Below are 12,834 nucleotides of genomic sequence, written 5' to 3'. Positions count from 1 at the left end.
TAAGAATCTTTTACGGGGAGTGCAGTGGAGCTGACGCTGAAATCATTAAGTATTTGATTATATCATAGCTAGTCTCACTGAACTCTTCTGAACTCTCCATGTCATGTGTGGTCTGGCGTCTCCTTACCAGCAACAGGTCCCAGGTTCAAATAGTCAATTCCCTAAAAAAAAAAAAAAAAAAGCCCAGAGCGTCGTTGCGCGAAAGTGGTAGGGGGACACGACTTAGAATAAACAGAAACCACGCAGAATGTTAGATGTCCTTAGGTTAGTTAGGTTTAAGTAGTTCGAAGTCTAGGGGACTGATGACCTCAGATGTTAAGTCCCATAATGCTTAGAACCATTTGAACAATTTTTTTTCATCAGTGTATCGTAATTCGCTTTCAGAAACGGCAAGTTGCTCAGTTTATATAAATAAATTTGTAGATTCGTAACATCAACTCCATCTATGGTTAATTTTTTAGTTCCTCTTAAGACGGAATATGAGTCTCTACAATCAATTACCTTTCTCTCTCGTGTTGTTTCTGGTGTTCTGCTGCTGGTCCTCTAATGCCGAGGTCCTACTATTTTCTCATCAAGGTAGCAGGACGTAAGTGAGTAAGGTGCTTCATCGTATTATTTTCATGGTTACCATTGTTTCCTTTAATTTGACGTTAATTTCTCAACTGAGGATTTCTACAAGTAGAGGATTAGCCTCCTCGTACAGCAGCGAGATAACAGATATAAAAATTCCGAAGATAATGTTTTCTGGCGATGATGCGATATCATTTGGTGGCCCTGAATATGAAACGCATGTCTGACGATGCCACAATGTGAAGTGTGCGGCACCTTTTCCTAGGTTGGCTCTAACAGGCTATACGTCGGCTATACTTCCTGGCGACATGTGCTTCTCTCTCTCTCTCTCTCTCTCTCGTTGCGGAAGTGTTTATCTGGCAGCAATCGGGACACGGAAGTGATCAGTCAGTCGAAGCACGGACTCAAGAGGAAAGGCGGTTGCTTGCTCGGTCGAGAAGAGCCTTGACGCTAGCTGCGAATGGCGTTTGTTTATGGGGCCAGCTGCACGCACTGAGCGATCGCGGGCCTGTATTATTGTGCATACTCCACAGTATTGGTATGAATTATCTTGTCCGCCACACAGTTTTTCAACAGGAAACTGCAGACAAATAGTTATGTGCACTATTCTGCCAGAAGAAGCCTGAGTTTATCGCCTATGACAAACGGTGGTAGAAGTGTCACGAGTACCATCACGTTCCTCATCAACTTCCTTCAAAAAAGTATACAGCGGTAGAATTGTAGGGCGGGTAAGGGTGCAGATAACCATCTTATCTTAAGGACACTTCTTGTGTCACGTTACACCTGAGGCAATTGTGCTTGTTTTCTCCAAGCCCCCCGCCCCCTCCAAACTTCCCTCTCCCTCTCCCACACAAGGACTTCCTGCCCCCCCCCCCCACACACACACAGACACACATACACAAAACTTCCCTCTGCACCTCCCACACATGGACTTCCTGTCCTGTCCACGCATCACGGGCACTTGTAACGAGTACATTCAAGGTCACCCTCCCTCCATCGATCTCGATCAATAAGAGGCCTCTGCACCAATTGAAATCGTTTTCCTCCTTCCTCCTCTACCTCTTATTTCTAGGACAATTGCGTGGGCCTCTTCATTCGAGGTCTGTACACTGTAATGGAAGGCTCATAAGTGGCAGAGCTATCCTACTTAAAAAATATCATCAAAATTTACGAAGTCAGACACTTTCACATTCCCATATGTGATTGAATTAATATAAATTAATAACGTCGTGGCATATTCTGCAAAAAAGGCGGAAAATATCAGCCCACCCACTCCCCTAGACTCACTGTGCGACAGGGTGATAGCCTACTTAAAAATGGTAGCCAATATTACTATAATTAATGGTTCAAAATGACCGCCTTCAAGTTTCACAACTTAATGCAGTTAACAGTATGGTATTGGGCATTTTCTGTAAGGTCTCCCTTCTCCCATTATGAGTTGTTGCAATTTTACTGAGTTCCACAATATCGACATCTCCTTCCTAAGAAGTCATGGCGTTTCCTGTAAGTGCACCTCCACCCAATATTTCCAAACACATACATAAGTACGAGACACTTGAAAGTTTGAGAGTTTCCCTAATGCATTATTTAACAAGAAATATGCACCTCCCATTGCCATTACCACAGTGCAACAAATAAGCTGTTGCTACAAATAACATGTCCTTGCATTATTAATGTGTGACATTTCAGGGTTAAAAACAACGGCAGAAATAAACCAATACACAATCACCTCCCATTGCAATTTAAAATAATTTGCAACCCTTTTGTTTGATATACTTTTCCCCAGGTATTCCACAAACGCACGTAAATACATAACAGAATAACCAGCACACGAAGTATTGCTACGTAACGAGTCTACAAGGAAAAGGGGCGCGCACGTCTGGGGCTGCTCCTATCTATCTCAAACAGCCAACGTCTCTATACTTCAAGTATATGACACATCTAGCCCGGGTAAATATCACTATGCTTATATCTGCAATCGAAGGGCTTCAATTTGCGGACTACAAACGCTCACTGACTGCCACCAACTGCCGGAAATCATCTTTCACACAGCTGGTATATGGAGTATCCCCGACCTTGTGTCACACCCAGTGACGGCCAAGCTTTCCACTTACTGGCACGTAAGACACATCAGCTTCCTCCAGATAACAGTCACACCGCTTCTTAACAATGCCCAGCCACAAGCTGCACCTACACAACAAAGAGTAGATCAATGTTCGGCTATGAAAAGCACCCAGCAAATGCTATCTTTAGGAAGTCTTAAAAATGATCTAATTTTTTTATTACACGTCTCTCTAAAAATCAAGAATATTTACAGTAATGTGTCGTTATTCAAATCATTAAGTTACAAGTGAGCACTCGTCCAACACTGCATCATTCCTTAGAAGTTTTCCTACGATTTCCGCACGTAGCAGACAACCGCTACAAATTCTCATCCCACTTTGAATACGAATGCTCCGAACGTTCTCAGTTGGGGAGAGATCCGGCGACCTTGCTGGCCAAGGTAAGGTTTGGCAAGCACAAACACAAGCAGTAGAAAATCTTGCCATGTACTGGCGGGCATTATCTTCTTGAAATGTAAGCCCAGGATGGCTTGCCATGAAGGGCAACAAAACGGGGCGTAGAACATCGTCGAAGTATCACTGAGCTGTAAGGGTGCCGCGGAAGACAACCAAAGGGTCCTGCTACGAAATGAAATGGTACCCCAGACCGTCACTCCCGAGTTGTAGGGCCGTATGGTGGGCCACAGTCATGGTTTGTATTTCATCACTGTACAGGGGCGTCTCCAGACACGTTTTCGTTGCCCATCAGAGCTCATTTCGAAACGGGATTCATCACTGAAGATAATTATACTCCAGTCAGCGAGATTCCAGGCCGAATACGTGTCTGGAGACGCCGTGGATAGTGGTGAGAAACCAGCCTGACTCTTCCCCACAATACTACACGACAACCAGGAGTGATGGTCGGGTGTCATCTGCGACATCCTTGCAGCATAGCGGTACGTCGACGATATTCTACGCCCAGTTGTATCGCATTTCATGGCAAGACATCCTGAGCTTAAATTTCAGCAGGATAATGCTCGCCCCCGCATGGTGATACTTTCTACTGCTTGTCTTTGTGCTTGCTAAACCCTACCCTGACCAACAAGGTCGCCGGATCTCTCCCCACTTGAGAATGTTTGGAGCATTGTGGGCAAGGAACTACAATCACACAAAATTTTGACGATCTAAAGCGCCAATTGCGCAGAATTTTACACGATATCCCTCAGGAGGACATCCAACTACTATGTCAATCAATGACGCTGCTCAGTTTGTCAAGTTGTTTCTCTTGAATAAATTATCCAGTTTTTCTGAAATTTTCCGCTACGGTCGCAGGTTCGAATCCTGCCTCGGGCATGGATGTGTGTGATGTCCTTAGGTTAGTTAGGTTTAATTAGTTCTAAGTTCTAGGCGACTGATGACCTCAGAAGTTAAGTCGCATAATGCTCAGAGACATTTGAACCATTTTCTGAAATTTTGATTATTTGCTTCTCTCCAGAACGAGATTTCCACTCTACAGCAGAGTGAGTGCTGATATGAACCTTCCTGGCAGATTAAAACCGTGCACCGGAACGAGACTCGAATTCTGGACCTTTGCCTTTTGCGGGCAAGTGCTCTACCATCTGAACTACCCAGCCAGTACCTCATTTACACTATCTGCCGCAGAGTGAAAATTTCATTCTGGAGATATCCACCACGCTGTGGCTATGCTATGTCTCCGCAATATCCGTTCTTCCAGTAGTGCAAGTTCTGCAAGCTCCGCAGGAGAGCTTCTGTGGAATTTGGAAGGTAGGAGACTAGGTACTGACGGAAATGAAGCTGTGAAGACGGGTCGCAAGTTTTTCTTGGAAAGCTCAGTTGGCAGAGCACTTGTCCGCGAAAGGCAAAGTTCCAGTGTTCGAGTTTCTATCTGGCAAACAGTACATCTCATCTACCGATGTGTGTGTGTGCGTGTGTGTGTGTGTGTGTGTGTGTGAATGTGTGTGTGCGTGCGTGCGTGCGTGTGCGTGTGTTGGGTTGTTCTTTTTTTAAATGAAGACACTGAAATATCTGGAAAACTACACATCAGAACAAAAAAAGTTATAATTCAAATTTGTTTGTCTCGTATGCGGACATCCAATAACACGACACTCGGTCCCCTACCACACCACATGCGTCGATGGCGGGAAGCTACTTTGATATCTTCAGTGGGAACCCCCGTTTTTATTACAGATTACGATTTCATGGCAAAATAGACATACGTTCTGTCTGAAGCATTTTCTTAATCGGAGGAATAGAAATAAGTACACAATCGTAATTTACGACATGCTACTCAATGGCCCTTGAATATCCAATGGCACATGGGACACCAGCTCCATGCTGCGAGAGTAGGACAGGTTAGTGTTTCATAACTTCTAATTGGAAACCCCACTCGCAACGCTGCATTCCTGCAACATATCGAACAGAGGGGACTACTCGACGACGCCAGCCGCGGTGGCCGTGCGGTTCTGGCGCTGCAGTCCGGAACCGCGGGACTGCTACGGTCGCAGGTTCGAATCCTGCCTCGGGCATGGGTGTGTGTGATGTCCTTAGGTTAGTTCGGTTTAAGTAGTTCTAAGTTCTAGGGGACTTATGACCTAAGATGTTGAGTCCCATAGTGCTCAGAGCCATTTGAACCATTTGACTACTCGACGCGCCACCGTGGCCATGTAGCGGACTACAATGTATCATAACAGGCAGTACACTGCGACCGGAGCTCACATATCGTGCAGACGTACAACAGATAGAGGTAAACTAGAGTTGGTAAATTAGGTGGAAATCGATTACATGTGTATTTGCTGTTGGTAGCCATTCTGATCATATTGATATACAAAATGTATTTCAATCATGTGAAAGTGTATGGATGAATTCTGGATTACGTAGAGGTACACTTCTGTAAGCTGTCATTCGAACACTTCGTCAGTTAGCGAATAAATCCCGTGTATGGGTCACAATCGACCAGGAAACGTTGCATCTGCAGTTTATTGGGCTTAATGTGCAAGGATGCAATATACCTGTCAAGCCTCACTTTATTACCTCAAGATTTGATTCGTAGGTGACGGCTGTGCAGTAGAGGAGCTGTGTATACAGAAGAGGTTTACTATTGAAAAATAGGTGGGATTATGCTGTGGGCAGTATATTACTTCCTCTCACATACGTACATGAGGCTTCGGATGTGAGGGACATAGAGGATGCTGGAAATTAAATTGTAAAATACTCCAAACAGCACTCATAAAGCTGTAGTTCGCTGTTGGTTATCAGTCGTGGTTCAACCGGAAACGTTTCTTTGGTGACGTGGCTGATTGTCGGGAAGACTTCGTAAAACTTGGTACACAGAAAAATATATATATATGCAGAAAGAATGTCAAATATTACTATCTTCTAAGTCATGAACTGCAAGGGAAAGTGGACACTCGGGGAGATAGAGAAGTGACAGATACAAATACTAAGACTGAGAGACGTGAGACAGAAACCAGCACCATCCATTCCATAGCCTAACACAATTTCTGTCCTGCTGTGGCTGGAAGCAATTAATAGTCCAACCAGTCCAATTTCTACACAAGCGCAACATAACTAATGCAGACCCGCCCTAAAGCTGCAAGATGACTTTATTCTATGAGGAGGAAAGCAAGAGAAACGCAAAGACGAAAATGGTAACGTTATGAAGAAAAGTCACCCCTCATTACAAATTACCTGCCTGATACAAACACACAACAGAAACTGTTGCAGTACCATTACACTATCGGTAATAAGCTGGCGGAAACTGTAGCAACCGTAAATACCTACACTAGAATTACTTATCACTTGTATTATACGTTTCGGAAAATGATTTCGATTTTCAAGCACATTTTTTCAATGTGTTGGACGCTGCTTTCACCATATGCCGGCGTCCCTTGTAATACTACATTAATTTGTAGATGCGTTTAGAAAATACTAATTCTTGCACACTGTTCGAGTGATTTTGGTTCAAAAATGGTTCAAATGGCTCTGAGCACTATGGGACTTAACATCTATGGTCATCAGTCCCCTAGAACTTAGAACTACTTAAACCTAACTAACCTAAGGACATCACACAACACGCAGTCATCACGAGGCAGAGAAAATCCCTGACCCCGCCGGGAATCGAACCCGGGAACCCGGGCGCGGGAAGCGAGAACGCTACCGCGCGACCACGAGCTGCGGACTCGAGTGATTTTGGTAAAAATTAATTTATCTGATTATGCAGTAATATTCAAAATTAAGCTGGATACTATTAAAACTACACCAAAGAAAATAGAGTTGTAACCGTATATTTAGACATTAATATAAGATTTTGTACAAGAATATTTTTTTATTCACTTGCTTGCTAAAAATCTTAAGAATCTTCCTATTTACAAGAATCTATAGGTATGCCTTTTGGATGGGGAAAAGTTGGTAGTTGGGTAACGAAATAAACATCAAGATAAGACTTTATATGGGCGTCAAAGCATCTCCAGCATTCCCCCTCTATATTCCATGAGAGTATTGCAGTAGCAGAACATAAGTTCCAGGAGCATGCCAGCAACTATATCTCTAACCTTCCAAGTCATAATGCATGTATTAGAGAAGATTCCAAACAATCGCAAACATTTGGAAGAACACACAAACACTTAAACTGGAAAACTGCATGTGCACAACCATCAGCACACAGACACGCTGAATGTCAAACATGATTTAATCCCGACAGAATCACGCCGCCACAAACTAAAAACTGACAATTGTGCAATATGGCTAACACACCCATACGGTAAGTTACAGCAAAATTACATGTCTGTGGAAATGAATATAGTTTAAATTAACGAGTGTTAACAAAACAGAACACCTAGAAATTAATTTATATGGACGCCGAAGCGTTTCTAGTCTCCAAGACAAGATCACTTACGTGGTTTATACACTCTCGTATTTAAAGACGGATGAGACTCTACACCGAGGTAACAAAAGTCATGGGATACCTTCTAATGTCGTATCGGACCTCCTTTTGCTCGGCGTAGTGCAGCACCTCGACATGGTATGGACTCAAAAAGTTGTCGGAAGCCCCCTGCAGAAATACTGAGCCATGCTACGTCTGGAGCCGTCCATAATTGCGAAAGTGTTGTCTTTGCAGGATTTTGTGCAGAAAATGACCTCTCGATTCTGTCCCATTAAAGTTCAATGGTATTCATATCGGCTGCTAGGCCAAACCATTCGCTCGAACTGTCCAGAATGTTCTTCAAACTAACAAGTGTGGCCCACTGACATGGCGCATTGCCATCCATAAAAATTTAATCGTTTTTGGGAAAATGAAGTCCACGACTGGCTATAAATGGTTAACGATCGGTTCATTTGGACCAAATGACCCAGTCCATTCCATGTAAACACAGCCCACACCATTATGGAGCCACCACCAACTTGCACAGTGCCTGGTTGACAACCTGGGTCCATGGCTTCGTGGGGTTTCCGCCAGACTCGAACCCTACCACCAGCTCTTACCAACTGAAATCGGGGCTCATTTGACTATGCCACGGTTTTCCAGTCGTCTAGGGTCCAACCGGTATGGTTACGAGCCTAGGACAGGCGCTGCAGGCCATGTCGTGCAGTTAGCAAAGGCACTCACGTTGGTTGTCTGCGGTTATAGCATGTAGTGTTGCTTATCCGTTAGCACTGACAACTCTACACGGACGCCACTGCTCTCGGTAGTTAGGTGAAGATCGTCGGCCATTTCGTTGCCTGTAGCGAGAGGTAATGCCTGAAATTTGATTCCATCGGCACACTCTTGACATCGTGGATCCCCTCGGAATATTGAATTCCGTATTGATTTTCGAAATGGAATATCCAACGCGCGTAGCTCCAACTACCATTCCACGTTCAGAGTCTGTTAACTCCCATATTGCGGCCATAATGATGTCGGAAACCTTTTCACATGAATCACCCGAGTACAAATGACACTTCCACCAAATCACTGCCCTTTTATACCTTGTGTACTCGATACTACCGCCATCTTTATATGTACATACCGCTATCTCACGACGCTTGTCACCTCAGTGCATAGTTGTTGTTTGCTAAATATAGAAATCGTAGGAGAATAACTAAGGAATATTACTATGATTGATGACTGCTGACTGGTGATGTAATGATTGTAATAACGGCTCAAGGCTGGAAATATTCTCGGTATTTAGACATACGTGTATTTAGAATGCTTGCAGTGGCTGCTTCAAATAGCACGCACTCTTGTCTAATTTCAGTTGGGTATGTGCTGCTGGCGGTCGTGTGTCTTTAAGAAGCAGAGCTACTGTCATCTGGAGGAGCCTGGTGCGCCTTCCGCACCAACGGGTGACCGAGCGAGGTGGTGCAGTGGTTAGACACTGGACTCGCATTCGGGAGGACGACGGTTCAATCCCGCGTCCGGCCATCCTGATTTAGGTTTTCCGTGATTTCCCTAAATCACTCCAGGCAAATGCCGGGATGGTTCCTTTGAAAGGGCACGGCCAACTTCCTTCCCCGTCCTTCCCAAATCCAATGAGACCGACGACCTCGCTGTCTGGTCTCCTTCCCCAAACCAACCCAACAACCAAGGGGTGAAATGCTTGGCCGTCACTGAGAGTTGCACAGAGCGGGGGATTTTCCATTTAACAGGCACGTGTAGGACGTTTTCTGGCAGTTTCTGGCAGCCTATTCGTGTGTCTTGTTCGCAAGTTGCAGATAGGGGCGTGAGGGGCTTCCCCAGGTTAGATGGTTCATGCATGTGAGGTATAGAGGTGTTGGCTGTCTGAGATAAATAGGAGCAGCTCTGCGGAGATCAATTGGTTGTGGCCACCAGAATATTTTCCCGGGGACAATGGGTAACACTGGTGGTGGCTTGGCAGCTGTCGGTCCTGCAGAGACGTCCGCTACCCAGTTTCTTGTAGACTTGGTACGTAGCAATAGTTCCCGTGCTGATTGTCCTGTTCTGTGTTTACGTCTGTCTTTGAAATGAAGTGAGGAAAAAATATCAGTCAAAAATGTACCAAGTTTGTTTGAATTGCAGTAGGAGGTGATCATGAGTTGGACTGTTTATGCCACTGTTTTTAACTCTATACGCACGTTAATAATGCAGGGATATGGCAGCCGTAGCAACAGTTTATTTGTTGCTCTGTGGCAATTCGTCAGTCTCGTACTTAGAGCGGGTATTCGTGAAAAAAATCGACTAAAATTGTTAATAACAACTGGACGCGCTTATTTGATGTTAAATAACGCATTGTGTATATTGTTTAACTTTCTAGCAGCTGGTATGTACGTTTGTGTTTTGGAATACTCAGTGGTGGTCATGCCATGTAGTGCTTACAGAAAACGCCATAACGCGATATATAATATATAATTTCTGTCAATAGAACAATGAAGTAGTTTTAACATATACGCTATTATGTCACACACCAGTAATGTACGGGTGATGTAGATTTGGTGTGTATCAATAATTTACTTGTTTAAATACCGTGTTGCAACCCCACCTACAGCCACTGGCCGAAACAGTAGCTTGATATTAAACGGAATCCATTTTCGATGCTCTTTGGCAAAATACAGCGCAGCTCATAAGTTTATAGGACGCGTGTCCACGCATGATGTGTCTATAGTCTGCCATCTTGCGCTCTCGCTAATTTCTAAACATTGTGATGCACTGTCAGCTGAATCACTCACGCGAGATGGTGGCTTCTACCTCGTGTATTGAAATATGGTTAATTATTGTGTTGCTTCATCAGTGACGCTGAGAGTAATTGGCTGGATTGTGGTCCCTATACATGTTGTTACAATCGGGGCTAACCATCACGGAAATATTGTTCATCGTCGTATTTGATCACGGACTTCACGTGACCCTTAACAAGGTTATAAACGAAATGTTCATTGTCTAACCGACTTCAATGGTGGAGTATACCTTGTGTCTGATCCCAATTATCTGACTCTACAAAAATTTTGCATGTAGCTTGTTCTATGTAAAAATGTCACTCACCCAGTCACAAGAACATCTCACGTTACAGTCATGGATCACACAGAGATGACAGCAGTGCTATGCCCAACAATTCTGTAATCCTTGATCGAACTGTGTGTGTGTGAATTCCTAAGGGACCGAACTGCTGAGGTCATCGGTCCCTAGACTTAGACACTACTTAAACTAATTTAAACTAACTTGGGCTAAGAACAACACACACACCCATGCCCGAGCGAGGACTCGAACCTCCGGCGGGAGGGGCCGCGCAATTCGTAACATGGCGCCTCCGCGCGGCTTGATTCAATTACTTAGTATCTATTCTTTTCTCTACTTTGGATTTTCTCAGCTACATAGTGTGAGAAACTTAAGGAAGTTAGGAATCAAATATATGCAAATCCTCTGTGGGACTGATTGTATTAAGTATTGCAGAGGGACTTCAAAAAGTAAATTACATATTATTATGAGACGATAAGTAATTTTTATTAAATGCTACACTACTCATCGAAGTGACACAGATATACGACGCTACTTTTTAACATAGTCTCCAAGTCACCGTAAACAATGGTCGGAATGTCCTACCAATTGTGCATGTCCTCGACGATAAAAATCCGCTCCTTAATTATATGGCGTTCGAGCACCACTGAGTGAACTTTCTTATGGTTGGAAAATCTCTTACCCCCCCTCCCCCCAGATGTTCTTTCAACTTGCCGGTAAGATGAAAATCCCATGGTGCAGCATCTGGACTTCCGACCAGCATCAGCCACGTCTGTGCGGCTTTGTTCAAACTGTTGACACCATTTACACCAGGGGCGGCCATCCAGCAGCCTGCAGGCCGCATGCGGCCCAAAGGAAGTATCGATGCGACACAAGAAGTGAGCATCTTAATACGAACGGCAAAAAAAGAAAAAAATCTATAAAAATCCACTTACGTAAAGTTACGATAAATTGAATATTTTCGATGTGAAACTCCCAACACAAAAAGCTATTTCTCATTGGTCCATTCCGTCACTTTTCCCCTCAGAGGTTATTGTTAGTGTTAACTATATTATGTCCGGCCTAAACTAATCGTCTCCTTCTCATGTGGCCCAGATAAGCTAAAATGTTGGACAACCCTGATCTGCACCGTTTCCCTACGGCTGGACCAGAATCTCGTGGACTTGTGGTTAGCATTGCTGACTCTCGATTCGTGGTCGTGTCGGGGATATTCTCCTCTTGGGGTTCGGTGAGTATGTTGTCATCATCATTTCATCATCATCGACACGGTATTCGCCGAAGTCGCGTCAAATAAAAATACTTGCGCCAGGCGGCAGAACGCCCCAGAAGGGGCCTCCCAGCCAAATATGCCATTCGCGTATTTCATTTTCGCTACAGTTGGATGAGACGTTCCATTTGATCCATGTACCGAAAAAATTTCATGATGCATTTGTTTGCAATTTAGACGTTTTGCCGACAAGAATCATACTAACCCGCCTACTTCAACTTTCGAACACGTTGGATGGCCTCAAAATATTTTCTAGTGAGCTGTTAACGTTGGTATACAGACACGCAAGACACCACGCATTCCTTACGGTCATATCACACAAGAAATCTTTCATAAAGATCCAAAAGAGTTAAGTAGTCGCTTAACGTTAAGACGCGATATAAAGCTCAGCATTTCATCGAATCAGAGAATCTGTCGTGAAATTTCAACAGAATTGTAATTAAGATCATAAGAGATGACTGGGCATCACCACTATTTAAAAACTTAGAAATAAAAAAACGAAAAAAACGTCACAGGTGGAATACTATTGCCAAGAAACTGAAAAAATTCCGTAAAACAGGGTTTTGAGAAGCACCTGCCACCTCTGTTATGCTTTAGAAATCTAGTTATTTAGTTTTCTTATAAAGTGCTCGGCCGACAACATAGTCATTTGGAAGCAGGTCAAGACATATTTATCACAGACAAGGTTGACATTTGTACGACTGTACGTTTAGTGATGGCTACGGTAGTTAACAGGGTAAGCTGCATGTATGCTGTGGTAACATATTTCGACTCACCTAACATGAATAACGTTCGTGGCATGGAGAGACATTAAGGATGACAAATTTTTTGAGACCGGAAATATTGCACTACTTGGAGAACCCTACAGTATGTTACTTATGGTGTTCTCCAGCTATTGATATACATTAACAATAGCCAACATAATTAGCTCTGAAATCTGTATGCGATACTCATCAGTGGCATCATACAATATTTGCGTTATATTTATA

This window comes from Schistocerca cancellata, chromosome 4, assembly GCF_023864275.1.
Source record: "Schistocerca cancellata isolate TAMUIC-IGC-003103 chromosome 4, iqSchCanc2.1, whole genome shotgun sequence".
NCBI lineage: Eukaryota > Metazoa > Arthropoda > Insecta > Orthoptera > Acrididae > Schistocerca > Schistocerca cancellata.
The sequence above is the reverse complement of the archived record's forward strand: the minus strand, read 5'-3'. Positions refer to the sequence as shown.